The sequence below is a fragment of the Panthera onca genome, chromosome X, assembly GCF_046562875.1.
Source record: "Panthera onca isolate mPanOnc1 chromosome X, mPanOnc1 haplotype 2, whole genome shotgun sequence".
NCBI classification, from domain to species: Eukaryota; Metazoa; Chordata; class Mammalia; order Carnivora; family Felidae; genus Panthera; species Panthera onca.
Window position 1 is genome coordinate 40,500,485 of NC_138357.1, and position 20,032 is coordinate 40,520,516.

Here is a 20,032-nt window from a genome sequence, read left to right on the forward strand (position 1 = left end):
TTCTTCAGGTCTTCTCTCCACCAGCTTTTCTCAGCTCACTAGCTTTTCTTAAGCCCTAAAGAAAATTATTCGTGTAACCATTTTACCCATTCTCCCAAATATGGTGCAATTTTATTATTTTTATCTAATGAATGCCTTAGGGTATTATGGCTTAATTCTCTCTTGGAACCCATTTTGAAGTGCTGTTCCGGAGGGGGGATCTTGCTATCTATATGCCTACTATTGGCTCCAAGGGGGTGTAAAAGCAAGTCGGAACCATGGACAGAGCTTATATAGATAGGCTGGAGTGAAACCTACATTAGAGTAAGGCCCCTCATGCAAGACAAAGTCAGGTATCTAAAGAGAAGGCCAGCCAAGCATTAGAAGTCAGATTTCCCAGTGCAATCATATTCTAGTGTTAACCTGTGAGGAGTCTGAGAATTCTAAACTTGAACCTAACCTTCCAGTTCATTATAAAGGCATATGTCAAAACATGAGAATACATTATTCTAGTTAATAGTTTGTAAACTTGGTTTAAAATGTTTTTAAGTTTTACATGTATGGTATGCACAGTTGCATTTGTATTCTTGGCTCAGTCTACAGAAAGACTGACACAGGCCTGAATAGATAAACCAAACCAATGTTATCTCTGTAAAGTCAAAGAGGTTCAAACTGGATAATGAACTACCAGTAGATAGTATCCAAACGATTTACACTTTATTATATTAATGCAATACATATAAATATTGTAAAATGAAGACCTGAAATTTGTCCATTTTCCCAAGAGTAATATGTGCAATGCACACTTTAGGGTACCAGCAACCTTCTTCTTTTTAAATTTTTTTTAATGTTTATTTATTTTTGAGAGAGAGAGAGACAGAGTGTGAGCAGGCAAAGGGCAGAGAGAGAGGGAGACACAGAATCTTAGCAGGCTTCAGGCTCTGAGCTGTCAGCACAGAGTCCGTCGCAAGGCTCGAACCCACAAACTGTGAGATCATGACCTGAGCCGAAGTCAGACACCTAACAGACTGAGCCACCCAGGCACCCCAAACTTTCTAAAACCAAGAACTAAGACAACTCTGAATCAACATGACACCCCAGATAAGTATAACACAGCGTAGGTATTCTTTCTAAAAACTGGCTTTTAGGCCTAAATAAGCCTACTTGAAGGTAGCATATTTTCATAAATTACCCTTTACTATTATTAATCACAGTGACAACTAAAGTCCTTGCTAAGTGAGATGGTCCTGCCCACTGTTCCTAAACAAAGTCAGCCACAGACAGTCATGTTTTATACTATATGACCCAGAATTCCCATGCATGACTATGGGTAATTATAGACCAGGAAGGAGCAATGTAACTCAAAAATAACCAATCCATTGACTGGCCAGTAGACTAGGAGGAGGTGGCCAGCATGAAAAATAAAAAAACAGATTGAGCAGATTTCCTCCCATGAATTTGAACTAGGAAACAAGAGATTAATGTAGGTAGCAATGGGAACAAAGCCAAGAGGTCATGATACAGAATAGCCTCAAAGGCTATGTTGGCCAGGTACAAGCCTGTAATAAGAGTGAATAAAAACTATGAGGTAGAGAAAAAAAGAACAAAATAAATACATATAGACAATATGGAATCTTGAAGCTCAAAAACAATTTATCTTCTTTTCGCTGCCTCACTTTTGGAATGCTCTACAGTTCCATTCTACAATAACCACTCCACCCATATCTTGGGCTAGACTGGATATCTAGTTCTCATAACCCAGATTATACCTACCAGTTCCCAAAATAAAAGACTGTTTCTCTAGTCAAAATTCAAACAAATCACATTGTATTGATTAATTTGATTGAAATTATAAATATTTTAATAGATATGGCTTTTTATAAAAGGCAGCTACATGAGATACCGTGTTTTATGCAATTCTATTTCATGAAAATTCAGATCTTCACAGAAAACCCTGGGAATATCATTCCTTACAAAACTAGATATCCCTTTAATCTTCCTTAGTAATTTATGGGAAATTTTCCAGAAATGTGTTTACTGAGAATAGTAGAGAAAGCAAAAAGTGAAAATCACTAATATCTCAAAAAGAAATACATAAATAAGGAATTCATTAAGAATAGGAAATTCAGGGGCGCCTGGGTGGTTCAGTCGGTTAAGCCTCTGACTTCAGCTTAGGTCATGACCTCATGGTGAGTTCAAGCTCCGTGTCAAGCTCTGTACTAACAGCTGAGAGCCTGGAGCCCACTTCGGATTCTGTGTCTCCTTCTCTCTCTGCCCCTCCCCCGTTCATGCTGTCTCTCTTCCCTTCAAAAGTAAATAAACATTAAAAAACGGTTTTAAAAGGAAGAGGAAGTTCAACAATTCAAAATATTCAAAAGGAATTTTTAAAAGTAAAAATAAATGGTTGTGCTCTAACAAATGAAATATACAAAGGAATCAGCAGTTTGAAATATATACTCATTCCCAATATTCCTATAAACATGTCAATTTAAAACATATTTTTTCTTTTTTTAAATTTTTAAAAACTTTATTTTTGAGAAAGAGAGTGCAAACAAAGAAGGGGCAGAATCTGAAGCAGGCTCCAGGCTCCGAGCTCTCAGCAGAGAGACAATGAGGGGTTTGAACCCATGAACCATGAGATCATGACCTGAGCTGAAGTCAGACGCCTAACCAACTGAGCCACCCAGGTACCCCTAAAACATATTTTAAAGTGGGCTTCGGAACACCTGGGTAGCTCGGTTGATCGTCTGACTTCAACTCAGGTCATGATCTCACAGTTCACTAGTTCAAGCCCTGCATAGGGCTCTGTGCCAACCAACAGCTCAGAACCTGGAGCCTGCTTCAGATTCTGTGTCTCCCCCTCCCCACCTGTCTCTCAAAAATAAATAAACATTTTAAAAATTTTTTAAAAAGATAAAGTGGGTTTCAACTGTAACATGTCAGGAAGCGTACTTGTTTTGCTTTCCAGGATATCTATTTAAATATGAACATTTCAAAGGTTTCTACAGACTCCCTGATCTTTTTTGAATAAAGAGGAAAATACAATGCAACTCATATTTTTAACATTATCAGCCATTTATTAATGTCGATTTCTCATATCAAAGGTTGTATATGTCTTTCCTTTTGACATATATTACCAATTCACTAAATATACTTAAAATGCTGTGTATTGATGGCTCAGAAAACACCTATATAAGTCATAATTAATTCATTTGACAATCAAATCAATAAATTCAAATATGCAGAAATCCAAAACCTTAAAAAAATAGTAAAACCAGAAATATCCTTGTAACTTAAAAACTGATATACAAGGTTGGTATTCCATTTTGTACTTACTACTAATACCATAAATAGGCCTATTCAAATAATAAATTTATCATGCCATTTACTTGCTGAAATAAATCTATATAGATGCTATTATTGCTATATTACTTGTCATATCACATTTTAAATTCCATGAACTCAGGGATACTTTTTTTTTTTGCTTTTAAACCGCTTTATTAATTTAATATTGTGAAAAGGATAGTTTTTCCTAAAATTAAGTGAAATTGCCCTACTGGACAGAAAGTTTTATACTGAGACAAAACAATATTTAATTATAAATTGGTAAGTAGAAACATCAAAAGGTTTACAAAAAAATGAAATCACAAGACTACAAGCTTGTAGAGCAGAGGCCACATTATTAACCTCAGTGAAAAACTTAGGATTCAAGGTATAAGGCAAAAGTCATAATGATTATCAGGTTCAGGAGTTTGGAAGCACTTATGATGCCTCATTTGCTGCTCCTTAGTCTTTCTCTAGATTTCCATCATCTGCTCTATGAACTTTCCTACATCATCTCCCTCTTGATTGTGATCAATATGCCTGTTAGGTATGTTCCACTGAAAATTAGGGACAAGTCATCTCATTGGCCCCAGCCTGACATTTCCTCCAGGCTTCTGGCTTTCACTCCCTCTCAAATTGAGTGATTCCTCTCCATTCTGCACAGGGCCCTGTTCTCTTTCATTTTCCTGCTGGGCATTTTCCATGTTGAGATTTTTCACCGCTTGTTTCTCTTTGGATGCCATTGCTCCTGGGTCTATCCTTGCAGTTTCCTCCTCATTCCAAGGCTCACTGCAAGTGTGCCGCCAAGCAGTTAGACCTGAACACCTGCTCCCCCTTCACTTCCTAATATTTGGGGCCACCCCTGGCCCACAAACCTTCAGGGCCACTGGAAGCAGGTACCACACAAAGGGAGCAAGGGAGCGAGCAACTGCTGGGTCTTGGGATCCTGACTTTTAACAGCTATATGTTGCCAGACCCCAGCAAAATACAGGGAAAACTGTAGGGGCTCCATAAATACTTGTTAAATGAATAAATGACTCAAAAAAATTCAAGAAAAATTGATATTCCTATTTCAAGGAAGAGTTACAAACTTACCTAAAGGTTTGCATTACTCCATTAATGGGATCTCTCCAGTACAGCCCTTATATTTCTACTCTTTCCTAAATATGTAATTACTTAGTCCTACCTCCTAAGTTGACTCTCTTAATACCCTCTCTTTCTCTTGATACTGGGGTTAAAATTGCCAAATAAGAAAATTTTCAAAGATTATACCCTCCCTCTGCTAAATCCTATTCCTTTAGTCAGGAATCCCTCCCTCATCCCATCATATTTATTTAGTACTAAAGACAGAAATCTTTACAGTAAATATCATTACAAAAATTCCTTAGTGTACAACATTAATGTCCTTTCCTTAGTACAGTTTCTCATTTGTTTATAGGGTTATAACCTTTAAAATCAATATTAATGCTGCAAATAAAATAGTATCTATCAATTGCAATGGAGCAAGATAAATATATCTGCATTGTGAATGAATGAATGAATGAATGAATGAATAAGTAAATAAATAGTGAATGAACAGTAATGAATTTAATCATTCTCAGCAAGCCTAAACTTTGAAATTCAGATTATTGTATGTAGTCTCATCTGACACCAAAACAAGGAAAACACAAAAGAGACTATTTTGGGTAGAAAAACCTAAATAATGGAGTGCCATACCATGCTCATGCATTGGAAGACTCTACATAGGAAATATGTCAATTCTCCCAAATTGATCTGTAGGTTTGATTAATTCCAATCAAAATTCCATCAAGGACTTGTTGACACAAACTAATTATAAAATGTATATAAAATGAGCACTAGAATACCTAAAACTACCTTGAGAAAAAAGAATAAAGTGGGAAGACGAATCTGTCTACTTAATATTAAGGCTTACCATATAGCTACAGTAATCAAGACAGTATGTTATTAATGAAAAAAGAGACACCCATATCAGTGGAACAGAGTAAAGAGCCCAGGAATAGATACACACAAACAAACCCAGGTGATTTTTGTTTTCAAAACTATAAGAGCACTTCAATAGAGAAAAGAAGAAAAGACAGCCAGAAATTAAAAATGGATCACAGACTTAAATGATTAAAATGAAAGTATAAAACTTTTAGAAAATCTTCAGTATCCAGGGATAGGTGAAGTATTGTTAGATGACACCAAAAGCACAACTCATAAGAAGAGATTATTGAATCATTGGACTTCATTAAATGTTAAATCATTTGCTCTGCAAAAGATCCTATTAAAAGGATGAAAAGACAAGCTACAGATTGGGAAAAAATACTTACAAACTACATATCCAAAAAAGAACTAAATCTAGAATATATAAAGAACTCAAAAGCTCAATAGTAAAAACACAAAACAAACAGTCCAATTAGAAAATGGGCAAAAGACAATGAAGAGCCATTTCACTGAAGAGGATACAAAGATGGCAAACAAACACACCAAAAGATGTTCAACATCATTAGCCATTAGAGAACCACAAACTGAAACCACACTGCGCTATTACGACAAACCTATAAGAATAGCTAAAATGAAAAATAGTGTCAACGGTATACACTGGTGAGGGTGAGGAAAACACTGGATCACTCATTTAGGGTAAGAATGCTACTCTGTAAAACAGTTGACAGTATCTTATAAAAGTAAACATGTAACTACCATATGACCCCGCAATTTTACCCTGGTCATTTAGCCCAAGAAATGAAAATTTGTGCTTACACAAAAACCTGTGCAGTAATATTCATAGCAGGTTTATTTGTAATAGCCCAAAAGTGGAATCATTCCAGATTTCCTTCAATATGTGACTGATTTAGCAAACTGTGGTACATACATAACATAGAATATTACTCAGTAATAAAAAGGAATAAACTATTGATAATCAGAAAAACTTGGATGTATCTCCAGGGAATTACACTGATCAAAATGCTAATCACATAAGGGGCGCCTGGGTGGCTCAGTCAGTTGAGTGTCCGACTTCAGCTCAGGTCATGATCCATGGCTCATGAGTTCGAACCCCATGTTTGGCTCTATGCTGATAGCTCAGAGCCTGGAGCCTGCTTCAGATTCTGTGTCTCTGTCTCTCTGTGCCCCTCTCCTGCTCATGCTCTCTTTCTCTCAAAAATAAATAAACATCAAAAAATTATTTAATTAAAAATTAAAAATGCTAATTACATAAAATTTCATACTGTATTATTCTATTTATGCAACATTTTTGAAGGACAAAATTTTGGAAATAAATAACAGATTATGGGTTGCCATGAATTAGGATGATGGGGGGGAGGGGAGAAAACGGGAGGTGTGTATGGTTATAAAAGCACAATAGGGGCGCCTGGGTGGCTCAGTCGGTTAAGCGGCCGACTTCAGCTCAGGTCATGATCTCGTGGTCCGTGAGTTCGAGCCCCGCGTCGGGCTCTGTGCTGACAGCTCAGAGCCTGGAGCCTGTTTCAGATTCTGTGTCTCCCTCTCTCTGACCCTCCCCCGTTCATGCTCTGTCTCTCTCTGTCTCAAAAATAAATAAACGTTAAAAAAATTGTTTTTTTAAAAAAAAGCACAATAAAATATCCTGTGGTGTTGAAACTGTTCAGTATTTTAGCTGTGGTGATGGATACATAAATCTACATATGTGATAAAATTGTACAGAACTAAAACCCACACACACAAATGAACACAAGTAAATATGGTGAAATTTGAATAGACTGATAGATTGTGTTAACATTAATATCCTGGTTGTGATATTATGCAATAGTTTTGCAAGGTGTCACCATTTGGAGGAAACAGGTAAAGTATACAAAAGAACTCTCTGTATTATTTCTTAGAACTGCATGTGAATCCACAATTATTTCAATAAAATTTTAAATTAAAAAAAGGTCATTTGAAAAGCTGTTCACTCTGTTATAGAACCTTCTAAATTACTTAATATTAGCAATGACCAGAACTTTAATTGCACATTTCAAATTGCCTGCATAAATTGGGAACATAATGACATGAAACAATTAATATACCTTACCACAGCGCCCAATCTACCCACCATTGCCCAGTAAATGTTTGGAACTGCCTCTGGTTAAAAGTAAAGTAGGACTTTGATGGAAGAAAATGAAGAACAGTAAGGAAATATATGTACAATTAAAAAAAATCTACCTCTTCAATGCTATTATTAGAGGAGAATTTTGAGTATTTATTTTCAATACGAAGTCAATAATATCAGCAGAAAGCAAAGTCGAGCAGCATTAGAATAAGACATTATGCAAAAATGAAATAAAAACTAGGTGGAAAAGTGTTTTTAAAAATGCAACCTCAGAACCCCAATGTAAATGTGCTTCAATTCAATTCAACAAACATTTTATGAATATGGAGTCTATGCTAGTGCTAAAGGGGAATGCAAATTATATCCTCTAGAAGTTCACAATCTAGTGAGAAAGGCAGACACATAAATAACTAATGATGATACATGGCAGACATTAATAAGTGCTATAATAGAAGTGATATACAATGCCATAGACAAAGCTCTGAGAACAATTTGTTGTATGATGCAAAGGAGTCCAGAGCCATTTATGAATCAGCCAGCACATTTAAATATACACTGAACTTCTAACCTTCCTATAATGTGTCTTAGGCATTGAGAAAGAAAATTGCAAATGCATATTTTAAATGAGAACATATAATTTTAAATAATTCTGTGTAAATTCTAAAACATGGATAAGTTTCTTAGTAAAGAATAATTCTTTTTTCTTAAGATAGAAACATTTTAAGTATGATATATACTAAAAACTAACAAAATATTGATTTAAATTTCTTATAAGTAATTTAAATCATTTAAAATTACTAGGGGATACTGGTTCAGTTGTTTATCAACTATGATATGTTAGCTGTATAATGAGTTAACTGTAAAAAGCTAGTGAATTTTTTTTTTTATTTTTTTATTTTTTAATATATGAAATTTACTGTCAAATTGGTTTCCATACAACACCCAGTGCTCATCCCAAAAGGTGCCCTCCTCAATACCCATCACCCACCCTGCCCTCCCTCCCACCCCCCATCAACCCTCAGTTTGTTCTCAGTTTTTAACAGTCTCTTATGCTTTGGCTCTCTCCCACTCTAGCCTCTTTTTTTTTTTTTTATTTTTTTTATTTTTTCCCTTCCCCTCCCCCATGGGTTTAATTCACATAAAATGTTCTGACTTAGAGTTTAATGTGCTCTTTGGAATTACCCTTGTTCTCTTGTGTAAAAAAAAAAAATGTTCATTGGTATAAGTTAAGGAGAAAAGATATTATGCCATCAGTCCAGTAGCATCCCAACCATCATAAAAAGGGAATTATTTTTATAAATATCACAGGGTCTTAAATATATGAAAAGATGCTCAACCTTACTCAGAACATAAATGCAAATTAAAACCACAATGAGATATCATTTTTCACGTATCATATTAGCAAAGATATAGTGTTTGATAGCACAATGTGTTGGTGAGGGTTGGGGAAACAAGCACTTTTATCTATTACTAGTATAAGTATAAATTGGTGCAAACTCTATGAAGGATAATTTGGCAATATCCATCAAAATGACAAAGGCACATACCATCCAACCCAGCAATTCCATTTCTAGAAAATTATCCTACAGATAGTACACATCTGAAATGACCTATTACAAGGTTATTTGTTGCAGAAAGGTAATAGCAAAAGTCAGGAAACAAGCTACATATTTCTCAGCAGAGGATTGGTTAAATAAATTAACATCCATACAATTGAATAATACTACGTAGCCAGAGCTCTTTATGTACTAACATGGAATGATCTTAAGCAAAGTACAGAAAATGTATAAAAATGGGAAACATAAGTAAGTGTGTGCATGTTTGCAAGTGCCCATGGTTATATATGCATGAAATAGTTCTAAAAGTAAAAACAAGAGAAGTTAGTTAACACAGGATGCCTCTAGGAAGAACTATGTGGCTGGGCACAAAAAATGAAAGACTTTTAGTTGTATAGATTCTAATAACTATCAAAATTTGAACCACCTGAGTGTATCACCTAATCAAAAATAAGTGTAAACTGTGGGATGGTGGGGAGAAAAAGAAAAACAATGCAAAGCAGCACAGCACATCTTCCAGAGCAAATAATTACAGCTAATTTCGGTTTAAAAAAACACCTTGGGGCAGGGGAAGAACCAAGGGAACCAATTTATTTCAGTCACAGAGTCAGCAGTTAAACAGGCTGATGTTTGTTTCATGGCATTGTAATTTTTCAAGTTATTATATGTATTATAAGTATTGCTAAGTATTATAAGTATTGTAGGGACAACCCCACTGAATTTTCCCAATTAGCTACAGGAGAGCTTTACCTTTAGTAGATCCTCGAGATCCAAAAGAAAATACTTGGTCAGAGAATCCACATTTTGGAATAAATCAATATTTTGCACATAGAGTGGAACTATGTTACAACATTGTGAGCATCATTACTTTCAAATTAGTGTATATGGAATAAACAACTTTTATTTACTTATTTTTCCTTTGAAAACTATTAGTTAACTCTCTTTTTTCTCTCTCTCACTTTCACCATCCCTCCATCCCTTATTCTCTGCCTCTGTCTTACACACACACACACACACACACACACACACACACACACACACACAGTTTTAGAACTCAATATAGATCATTTCGTCCTCAGCCCTATGTACAATTCTACTATTGCACTCATCATGCTATATTGTAATCTGCCTCTCAACAGAACTGTAGGTTTTTTGAGCGTGAGGAGATTATGTATTAGTCAACCTGGCACATGTACCGGAATGCAAAAGTTTGATGACTGTCTCACAAACCTCCTCCTCCAAACACTTTCTAATGTAATGATCATTTACTTTATTCCAATAATTTATTTTTTATTTTTATTTTTTAAGTTTATTTTTGAGAGAAAGAGAGAGCAGGGGAGGGGCAGAGAGAGAGGGAGAGAGAGAGTCTCTCAAGCAGGCTCTGCACTGTTAGCACAGAGCCTGACCCAGGGTTTGAACTCACTAACCGAGAACTGCAAGATCATGACCTAAGCTGAAATCATGATAATTTTTTTTTAGAGAGAGAGAGTGGGGGCATGCGTGAGTGAGGGTGGATGGGCAGAGGAAGAGAGAGAAAGAGAGAGAGAGACAGAGACAGAGAGAATCTGCAGTGAACTCCACATTCAGTGTGGAGCCAGCCAGATGCGGAGCTTGATCACACAACCCTGGGATCATGACCTGAGTCGAAATCAAGAGTCCAACACTCAGCCAACTAAGCCACCCATTTGACACTATTCTGATAAATTTAAATCAGAAAAAAATAACAATATCATATCCTTCCACATGTTTCTTGTTTTGTAAACTTTGAGAAATTCTATATTAATTTTAGACAGTCTATCTGAACATTTGCATATAGGACTATTTATATTTGGCATTTAAACCAAAGGACATTAAAATAAAAATATTTTTCGAGGCGCCTGGGTGGCTCAGTCAGTTGAACGTCCGACTTCAGCTCAGGTCATGATCTCGCGGTTCGTGGGTTAGAGCCCCGCGTGGGGCTCTGTGCTGACAGCTCGGAGCCTGGAGCCCGCTTCAGATTCTGTGTCTCCCTCTCTCTGCCCCTTCCCCACTCAAGCTCTGTCTCTCTCTGTCTCTCAGCAATGAATAAACGTTAAAATTTTTTTTAAATAAAAATATTTTTCAAGGTATCATTTGAAAGCATAAATAAAAAATTTTCTTATGCATAGTGTACTAGTTTGAATAGTCCTCCCAAAATTCATGCCCACCCAGCCCCTCAGAATGTGACCTTATTTGGAAATAGGGTCTTTGCAGATGTAATCAAGTTAAAATGCAGTCAAATTGGATTAGGGTGGGTCCTAATCCAATGACTTGGTGTCTTTACAAGACAGGGGAGATTTGGATACAGAGACACACACAGAGGGAAAACATCATGTGATGATGAAGGTAGAGATTGGAATGATGTATGTATAAGCCAAGGACTGAAATGAACCACCAAAAGCTAAGAAGAGGAAAGGAATGATCCTCTCCTAGAGCCCTCCGAATGAGAATGGCCCTTCTGACACTTGGTTTCAGACTTCTAGCTTTCAGAATTGTGTGAGGCGATATTTTTTTGTTATCTTAAACCACCCATTTTGTGGTACTTTGTTAGGGCAGCCCTTGGTATCCATGGAATATTATATGTTCATTGCCAAGTAAAATGAAATAGTTAACTAATGTTAACAGCATTATCTTGGTTCTAAAAACATCCTAGTATTTTCCAGCTTGATTGTAATGAGATAATCAACAAAGGGGTAAAAATTGTCTTCCACATCTCCCAATGTGAGGCTCTGGGAGTCAGTTTAATCACACAAATCCCAAATAAATCAAGTGCATTCCTAGATCCAGATTTTGTTCCAGTTGTCTATGAACCAAGAGGGGTGCCTTCACCGGACACTGACTCTGCCAGCACTCTGATCTTGGATTTTTCTGCCTCCAAAACTAAGAAATAAATTTCTCACCCCAACTATGATACTTCGTTATAGCAACCTGAATGGACTAAGACAGTAATGCATTCTGTAAGTACAATAAAGGAAAAAATACTATATAATCATCTCTGTACATGCAGAATTATAGTAGCCATTTCTGATTAAAACTTTCACCAAACTAGGAATAAAAGGTAACTTCTATAATCTGATAAAAGGCAGCCCATAAGGCACACAGCTAACACAGAGTTTCTCAACAGTAGAACTATTGACATTTTGGCCTGGATGATTCCTTGTCATGCAGACTAGATGGGTATAGGTACTGTGTTTTGGAGGATAGTGAGCAGCATCTCTGGCCTGTACCCACTAGACACCAACAACAGCTCCCACTCATGACGACCAAGAATGACTCTAGACATTTCCAACGGTTCTCTGAGGGCAAAGTTTATGAACCCATTGAGAACCATTGAACTAACATCACATTTAATGGTAACAGACTGAATGATATCCCCCTAGTAATTGGAACAAGGCAGAAATGACTAATCTCACCACTTTGCTCTCACAGCCTCTACTGAATATTTTAGTGGTGGTCCTATCCCAAGACAGCAAGGCAAGATACACAACTAATAGGCAGACAGAATGGAAGGGGAAAAGTAAAACTTTTCAAAAATGACATAATTGTACATATAGAAAATCCTCAAGGATCTACAAAAAGGTACTACTAAAAATAATAAAACTGGTACACTGGAATGTATAAGGCACTGCCAAGAAAAATTAAAGAATACCTAAAGAATAAATATAACATAGACATACAAAGGGAGATTTAATATCATTAATGTCAATTAGGCTATAAATAAAAACACAATCCAAATAAACTTGAACTGCCTGATTTCAAGCCTTATCATAAAGCTAGAATAACCAAGACAGTGTGATATTAGTATAAAGATAGGCAAGCAGATCAACAAAACAGAGTATATGGTCCAGAAATAGATTCATACATAATATGGGCAACTGACTTCCAACAAAAGTGAAAAGTAACTCAATAGGGAAAGGATTGTCTTTCAAAAAATAGTGAAAGAACAACTGGATTTTCATATTAGAAAAATTTTGGACATCAGTGAAATGGTTGAGTAGGAAACTCTGAGCACCTGTCCCTCCACAGAAACATCAAAAAATCAAGGAGGAACTGTCAAAATTAAATTTTTCAGAACTCTGGAAAATGATCCAAACTTTACAACAACCAAGCAAATGTTGAATCAAGAAAAATACAAATGAAAAGTGGTAGAAAATGTCTGTGGTGCTTTTGTTTGTCCTTACCCAGCTGCCTCCCTGGCTCGGTGGCACCTTCCAAGAGAGCAGCCACCTTCACACTGTGGGACCCTTGTCCTTGGTACCAGAGGCAGCAGAGAAGATTTTGTTCACAAAGTATTGTTTGTCTGCACTAACCTGTCTGGGGGCCACCTGATGCAGGGTATTTGTCTTTGTTTCACCTAACTTAGAAAAGACTCAGGACAGCAGAGCAGTAGTCATTGTGAAAAACACTGTAAGGTGAATGGATAATTCACAGTTGCCTGGGGCAAAAGACTGAAGGTAAGTCATATGGATAAACTCCCAAAAGCCTGTGAGGAAAGCAGTGAAGTTTTGGGGGGAAAAAAAAAGGGCATTGAAAAATGTCCATGTTTACTGAGGAATTTAAAAAGCCAGGTATATGTCCGGGGAGGACCCATGCTCAGCAAAGACCTGAGAAAAACTTATGCTTTCACAATGGCTGATCTCCAAGCACAGTATAAGCAGGAAGTGAAAGCTAAGGCAGAGTTGCAAATGTCCTGGCCAAGTGTTGAAGGAGTGCTACAACAAAGAGCAAATGCACAAAGACGGGAGATTTTTCTTCTTCCTCCTCTTTTTTTTTCTCTTTTGTTCTCCTTTTCTCTCTCTCTCTTTTATTGGTTCCTGGCATTCAAAGAAATATCCATCAAAACGTTATCTCATGGGTGCCTGCGTGGCTCAGCCAGTTAAGCATCTGACTTCAGCTCAGGTCATAATCTTGCAGTTCGTGAGTTCGAGCCTTGTGTCAGGCTCTGTGCTGACAGCTCAGAGCCTGGAGCTTGCTGTGGATTCTGTGTCTCCCTCTCTCTCTGCCCCTGCCCCACTTGCAGTCTGTCTCTCTCTCTCAAAAATAAACATTAATTTTTTTTTAAAAAGCTATCTGAGCAATAGTTAAAGCAACACAGATTTCAGTACCACACGTGACAAGGTATATGGTCTCTACGTAAATAAGTTGCAAATGTCACTAAACAAATAGATAGCTACTTCCCTCAACAATAAAAAAGAGGAAACTCTAGTAAAGGGAAAAATCTGATTTCCAGTTACCACATTTAAAATAATCAAATTCTGTTTTCAACCAAATATTACAAAGTAAAAGGAAAGTGTAGCATGTTTAAGAAAACATAATTGACAGAAATTATCACTGAGGAAGTCCAAATGCTGGCCTTATTAGACAAGGACTTTACCTTTTTAATTTATTTTCTCATTAAACTTTAGTTTTAATGGGTCTCAAAATTCTGTGACAGATTTTTGGTCAAGTTATTTCCATTAAAAATTACTAATTTTAAAAACTAATAACAAAACTGTCTCTCTCTCTCTCTCTCTCTCACACACACACACACACACACACACACACACAACAAATGGTCTACAGAACATTATTCTTTCCTTCTGAAGGTTTTACAATGCATTATTATCATTAACTTGTCTTTTACTATTAAACTTACATGGCCAATTGACAGAACCAGTTCTGAAACCATTCTTCCACCACTGTTTAAAGACTGGGGTGGCAGGTGTCAGGGTTAATATTAATTTTGCCTTCTGAGTTTTCTGGGCAGACTTGGTGACCTTGCCAGCACCAGCTGTCTTCTTGTCCACCACTTTAATGACACCCACAGCAACCACCTGTCACAACCAGCTGTCACATGTCATGAACAGTAAAACACCCCAGAGGAGGATAGTCACAGAACCTCTCAACACACATAGGCTTGCCAAGAACCATTTATTAACAATGGCAGCATCACCAGATTTCAAGAACTTGGAACCATCTTCCAGCTTCTTTCCAGAATGATGATCAATCTTCTCCTTTGGCTCAGAAAACGTGCAATGTGAGATTGGGACAATGTAGCACAGGTGCATATCCAGCAATGATTTGGCCTGGATGGTTCAGGATAATCACCTGAGCCATGAAGCCAACTGCTTCCATTGGAGGATCATTTTTGCTGTCACCAGTCACATCACCACAATGAACATTTTTTACAGATATGTTCTTGACATTGAGACCCGCAGTGTCCCCAGGAAGAGCCTCACTCAAAGCTTCATGATGCACTTCAACAGACTTGACTGGAGCAAAGGTGAGCATTATACCAGGTTTAAGAACACCAGTCTCTACTTGGCCCACAGGGAAAGTACCAATACCACCAAATTTGTAGATATCCTGGAGGTGCAGAATCAAGGGCTTGTCAGTTGAATGAGATGGCATAATGCAATCCAGAGCTTCAAGCAGTGTGATTCCACTGGCATTGCCAACTTTATGGGTGATTTTCTATCTCTTGAACCAAGGCATGTTAGCACTTGGCTACAGGATGTTGTCACCATTCCAATCAGAAACTGGCACAAATGCCACCTGTGTCAGGGTTGTAGCCAATTTTCTTAATGTAAGTGCTGACTTCCTTAATGATTTCTTCATATCTCTTCTGGCTGTAGAGTGACCCAGTGGAATCCATTTTGTTAACACCAACAATTAGTTGTTTTACACCCAGTGTGTAAACCAGAAGGGCAGCTCATGGGTCTGCCCATTCTTGGAGATACCTGCTTCAAATTCACCAGCACCAGCACTAACAATCAGGACAGCACAGTCGGCCTGAGATATGCCTGTAATCATGTTTTTGATAAAGTCTCTGTGTCCTGGGGCATCAATGATGGTCACATAATACTTGCTGGTCTCAAATTTACACAGAGAGATATCACTGGTGATATCACATTTATTTTCAGCTTTCAGTTTATCCATGACCCAGGCATACTTAAAGAAGTCTTTTCCCATCTCAGCAGCCTCCTTCTCACATTTTTTGATAGTTCTTTTGTTGATCCCACTACATTTACAGATCAGATGACCAGTAGTATTACATTTGCCCAAATCTGTGTCCAATGACAACGATGTGGATATAAGTCTTTTCCTTTCCCATTTTGGTTTAGGTTTAGTGGTGGTTTTCATGACACCTGTGTTTTGGCAAAAAACCCATTGCAAAAAAGCTAGACAAAGACGTTAAAACAACTGTCTTAAACATACTCAAAGAGCTAGAGAAAACCACGGACCAAGAACTAACGGAAACCAGAAAAACAATATGTGAACAAAAGGAAAATACCAACAAAGACATAGAAAGTACAAAAAGGAACCAAACAGAAATTCTAGAGCTAAAAAGCACAGTATTTGAAATGAGAACTTCAACAGAGGTGTTTAACATCAGCTATCACAGGCAGAAGAGAAAAAATCAATAAACTTGAAGATACAACTATTGAAATTATCCATTCTGAGTGGAAGAATGAAGACAAATGAGTAGAGCCAGGAAACCCATGGGACACCAAGCTGAACAACGTATGCATTTTAGAAGCACCAAAAGAAAATAGAAAATAATATTTAAATATTCTTTTAAGAGTATTTTAAGAAATAGCAGATGAAACCTTCCCAAGTTTAATTATACATGAATCTACATATTCAAGAAGTTCAATGAACTCCAGGTACGATAACCTCAAAGATATCCAAGAAATATTCTAATCAAACCGTCAAAGACAGGGGCACTTGGGTGACTGAGTCAATTGGGAGTCTGACCTCATGATCTCACAGTTTGTGAGTTTGAGCCCCACATCAGGCTCTCTATTGTCAGGGCAGACCCCACTTTGGATCCTGTGTCCCCCTTTCTCTGCCCCTCCTCCGCTCATGCTCTCTCTCTCTCTCTCAAAAATAAATAAAACATTAAAAAAACACTGCCAAAGACAAAGACAAAGAGAGAATCTGTAAAGCTGCAAGAGAGAAGCAACTCAACACAAAGAGATTTTCAATAAATTAGCAGCTGATTTCTCATCAGAAACCATGGAAGCCAAAAGGCAGTGGAACGACATATTTAAAGTACTGACAGTAAAAGAATGCTGAAAATCAAGAATTCCCTATCTAGCAAAAACCATCCTCCAAAAATGGGAGGTAAAATTAAGACACGTTTAGATAAATAAAACCCAAGAGCGTTCATTGCCAGTAGACCTGCCTTACAAGAAATGCTAAAAGAATTTTTTCAGGCTGAAATGAAAAGACACAAGATAATAACTCACAGCCTTATGAAGAAATAAAGATCTCTAGTAAAGGTAACTATATAAGTAAATATAAAAGCCAGTATATTATAGTTTCAATTTGTAAGTCTTTTTATTTCCTATATAATTTAAAAACCAAACACACAAAGAGATAGTTATATTTTACAAGGCACACAATATATAAAGCTGTAACTTATGAGAACAACAATATGATATGAATTCAAATCAGACTGTTATAAATTTAGGATATTAATTTTAATCCCTAGGGTAACTACTAAGAAAAATGTAGTACTACTATGTAAAAGAAATACATAAAAGGAAATGAAAAGAGAATGAAAATGGTACCATACAAATAATAAATTATACACAAAAGAAGAAACGAATAGAGAAAATGAAGGCAAAAAAGTTATAAGACATACAGAATATAGCAAAATAGCAATGGTAAATCCTTTTTATAAGTAATCATTTAATATGTAAATGCATTAAACTTTCCTATCAAAAGACAGAGACTGGCAGAATGGATTGAAAGTTAAAGAAAGAAAAAAGATATTCCATGCAAATAATGACCAAAAGAGAGCTAGAGTAGCTGGCTATAATATCAAACTATATTTTAAGCCAAAACCTGTTACAAGAAACAAAGAAGGAAGTTACATATATTTTTAAAAAGTAAATGCATCCGTAATTTATAATAATTACAAGAATACACACCAAACAGTAGAGCCCCAGTATATGAAGCAAATATTGATAAACTTGAAGACAGAATTAAACAGTTTTATAATAATTGAAGTTGGAGACTTCAATAATCAAGTTTCAAAAATGGATAAAAACATCTAGACAGAAGAATAATAAGAAAATAGATGTCTTGCACAACACCTTAAACCCAGTCCTAAAACACAAATATAGGACACTTCACTCTACAGCAGAATATACAGTCTTCTCAAATGTGCATGGAATATTCTTCAAGACAGAACCTATACAGGCCGCAAAACCAGCCTCAATAAATATAAAAACACTGAAGTCCTATAAAGTATATTCTCCAACCACTAAGAAATGAATTTAGAAATCAATAAAAGGGGAAAAACCGGGAAAATCACAAAAATGTGAAAATTAATACACTCTTAAAGAACCAAAGGTCAAAGAAAAAAATCACAAAGAAAATTAGAAAACACTTTGAGAAGAATGAAAATGAAAACACAACATACCACAACTTATGGGATGCGGTAAAGGGAGTAGTGCCAGGGAAATTTATAGCAGTAAATGCCTACATTAAAAAAGAGGAAAGATTTCAAATCAGTAACCTACTTTTGTACCTCAGAAAAACTAGAAATATAAAAGCCAACTAAATGCAAAGCAAGCATAAGGAAGTAAATTATAAAAATTAGAGTGGAGATAAGTTATATAGAGAATAGAAAAACAATAGAGAAAAGTCAATTAAACCAAAAATTGGTTCTTTGGAAAAGATCAGCAAAATCAACCAACCTTTACCTAGACTGAAAAACAGAGAAGATGTAAATAACTGAAACAAATAATGAAAGATTATGGAACATTACTACTAATTTTACAGAAATAAAAAGGATTATAACAGAATACTATAAATACTTACACACCAAAAAAATTAGACAACTTAGATGATATGAACAAATTCTCCCAAACATGCAAATTATCAAAACTAAATCAAGAAGAAAATAGACATGGAGCTAGAATGTATTATGCTACGTAAAATAAATTAGTCAAAGAAATACAAATATCATGATTTCACTTATATGTGGAATTTAAGAAACAAAACAAAAAAGCATAGGGAAAAAGAGAGGCAAACCAAGAAACAGACTCTTAACTATAGAGAATAAACTTCTGGTTATCAGAGGGGAGGCGGGGGGAAGGATGGGTGAAATAGGTGATGGGGATTAAGGAGTACACTTGTTGTGTTGAGTATTGGGTATTGTATGGAAGTGTTGAACCGCTCTATTGTACAGCCAAAACTAATATGAAACTTTATGTTAACTAACTGGAATGTAAATAAAAACTTAAAAAAGCAGATGAATGGATAAAAAAGAAGTGGCATATAGAGAGAAGTAAATATTACTCAGTCATAAAAAAAAAGAATGAGATCTTGCCATTTGTGCCAACATGTATGGACCTAGAGGATGTTATGCTAAGTCAGAGACAGACAAATACCATATGATATCACATACATGTGGAATCTAAGAAAAAAAACAAGTGATCAAATAAAGCAGAAAAAGACACTTAAATACAGAGAACAACTGGCAGTTGCCAAAGGGATGTGGGTGTGGGGACAGGCAAAATAGATAAAGGGGATATAGACGTACAAAACTCACAGTTATAACATACATAAGTCTCATAAATGAAAATAAGCATAAAGAATATAGTCAATAATATTGTAATAATATATGGTGACAGTGACTACACTTATAGCGGTAAGCGTTGAGTGATGTATAGAATTGTCAAATCACTATGTTGTACACCTGAAACAAAGATAACATCATGTGTGAATTATATTTCAATAATTAAAATAAGAAAAATGAAATAGAGAATCTGAGAAAAAAGAAACATAGAATCTAAGAAAGCTTATAACAAGTAAAGTCATTGAATCAGTAATGAAAAACCTCACAACAAAGTATAGTCCACAGATAACTTCACTCATGAATTCTACCAAATATTTAAAAAAAAATTTAACATCAGTTCTTCTCAAACTCTTCCAAAAATAGAAGAGGAGGTAATACAACCTAACTCATTCTGTGAAGCCAATATTATCCTGATACCAAAACCAGACAAAGATACTAAAGAAAATTAGAGACCAACACCCTCTATAAAAAACAAATTTAAAAAATCTCAACAAAATACTAGCAAACTAACTC

The 20,032-nt window shown here is 36.0% G+C and overlaps 1 protein-coding gene and 1 pseudogene across 2 annotated transcripts in view; both read right to left on the reverse strand.

The window, feature by feature from the left end:
- COL4A5 (collagen type IV alpha 5 chain) overlaps positions 1-20,032 on the reverse strand; it is a 243,484-nt gene that overhangs the window by 196,675 nt on the left and 26,777 nt on the right. The gene's annotated exons all lie outside the window — the stretch shown is intronic.
- Positions 3,679-4,046, reverse strand: LOC145713645 (protein BEX4-like; annotated as a pseudogene).